This window comes from Bidens hawaiensis, unplaced genomic scaffold (assembly GCF_021521415.1).
Source record: "Bidens hawaiensis isolate Kalapana, Puna unplaced genomic scaffold, B.hawaiensis_p1.1 tig00056630_1, whole genome shotgun sequence".
In the NCBI taxonomy this organism is placed as follows: Eukaryota; Viridiplantae; Streptophyta; class Magnoliopsida; order Asterales; family Asteraceae; genus Bidens; species Bidens hawaiensis.
The window spans coordinates 42,831-45,174 of NW_027500188.1; the positions used below are offsets into that span (position 1 = coordinate 42,831).

General features: G+C 40.1%; 1 pseudogene; it reads right to left on the minus strand.

Annotated features, from left to right (window-relative positions):
• Positions 1-965: 965 nt before the first annotated feature.
• Positions 966-1,789, minus strand: LOC143601521 (flavonoid 3'-monooxygenase pseudogene; annotated as a pseudogene).
• Between the last annotated feature and the right edge of the window lie 555 nt (positions 1,790-2,344).

Genomic DNA, 2,344 nt, shown 5'->3' on the forward strand with positions numbered 1-2,344 from the left:
AGTTGAGAAGATGGTGGGTAGTGGTGATGATTTGTCTGAGGTGGGGGGGGGGGGTGGCCAGAAACAGCCAGATGTTGTCAGAGGATTGTGGTTTGAGGTGGTGGTGGTGGTTACGACGGTATAAGAGGGTGGTGAGTACTGTGGAAATAAGAGAGAATGTGAGTGAAAGGAGTAATTTATTTTTTTTTGAAGTGTGTGATTTTGAAGAAGGTGATGAAGATGTGAGGGTAATGGAGGTGATGTTTGCTTGAAAAGTGGGTGGGGCGGGTGGCTAGAAAGTGGAGATCATGATATTGGTGGTGGTGGTGCATGTTTTTTTTTTTTTTGAAAACGTCTCCAAAGATGAAATTCACTTGAAATTTATCTGCTTAGATGAGTTTCAAAAAACACGGATTTCGATGATTTTTGAAGAAGGTTTTCGTGGAGATGATTTTCATATCAAAATAATTGGTCCAGACGGATGTCATTGGAAAACCATCGGAACACATAAGCTCCTTTACATGTGTCATTGTAGCATCGGTAGACAAAAACCATTGGCGGGAATCCAAATGTGTCTACGCCGATGGTTTTCAAATGATTACTTTTGAAATTTGATCAAATTTTGGCCTATTTCACTCTCTCTTCTAATTTGGTTTATTTTAAAAAAAAATTCGTTGTTTTTAAAGATTAATGGTCTTAATACCGTTTGCTTAATAAGATTCAATGAAATTTGGACTGGAGTCTGACAACATTTCATCTAAAGTTTTGTATGGTTGATGAAATTTGGATTGGAGTCTGACAACATTTCATCTAAAGTTTTGTATGGTTGGTTGAAAGCACGACTTTAATAAGTGAATTCTTTAACCTTTCTAATTATTTGTTTCTTATTTTCTATAAATTGAAATCAAAACTAAAGAAACGATAGTTTAGAGAGGCTGGCGGCGCAACTTGTTACCCGCTTACCTATCTTTATATTGATCCTTTTATTATAAATGAAATCTTGAGCGAATGGAGAAAGCTTTGATTTCGACATTTGAAAGCTTCCCTACTTCTCCATCCATATCATCCTTCAGCCAGCTCAACAGGTCAGCACCATTGCCGAATTCATGTTCTTCAAGTAACTTGTCAAAGAACAAATCAAATCTTGCGTGTAGTTTCTTCATCTTCTTCGTAACGCCTTGCAGGTCCAGCCAGTCAAGCCCCGGGATGAAGTCACCGATGTTAAACTCTCCCGCCAACTCCATCAACTCCATTACCATATCTTTAAACTCGTTCGCCTTCCGTTCACCGTCGCCAATAATTCTCCTCCCTAACAACACTCGTGCTAATGCATTTGTGGTGCAAACGTTTAACACTTGACCTATTCTCACCGTTGATTCTCCGGCTCGCACCAAAACGCGCGCTAATATCGCCACCTCCTCCTCCCGAACATGACGGGAGTTAGCGAGTGCTTTGGGAGAAAAAAGTTTAACCGAGCAAATCTTCCTAAGCATCCGCCACCTCGTAGGGTACAAACACTAGACGAAGTTCAAGTCGTGAGCCTTTATAAACTGTGCCGCAACTGATGCAGACGTGGCCACCACCACGTCAACTAAGCCGAACCGGAGGTGCATTAAGGGGCCGTGCTTTTTTTGCTAATGCGGCCAGTGATTGGTGCGGAATCCGACCTAGGTGTGGCAGGTTTCCGACGATCGGCCATGGGGCCGGGCCGGGGGGTAGAGGTTTACGGTGTTGTTTGCGGGTAAGTAGGACATAGGATAATATGAAGGCAGTGATGGAGGTGCAGAGCAGTAGGGTTAGAATGCTCATTGTGTATTTCCGGGGTGAATTCGATTCATGTGTCTAGTCCACCTTTATAATCGAATCTATTACGAGTTGTCCATTTATTAATTAACTAGTTTGTATCCCGGTATTACGGGGTTGTTTTTTATTTTTGTTCTAATATATATTTATTTTTTGAATTTATACTTTTTTATTGTATGAAAGTTAATAATATATTTATGGTTTGATGATAAATTGTTTCACAAATAAATGAGATGTTATAACTCGGTTTAAAAGCTATATGGATTTGATGAGACCCAAGACCCGTTTTTAATGAGATGTTATAACCCGTTTAAAGAATATCTGAGTTTGGTAAGACTCATACCCATGAATTCGGGTCAAATGCATGAGAAGCCTCTATTTAGAAATCAAGCAAATCTGGTGACTCCAAAAAAAGTGGGAGCGACCACATCGCGACACATAGGATTTTTATGTCTTCGTTTATATATATTATAGATGAGATAAACTAAAAGATGAAGGATTAGACAGTCATTTAAGAGGACTGTCGGGTAACGGATGGTTAACATTTCGGATCGGTTTCTGG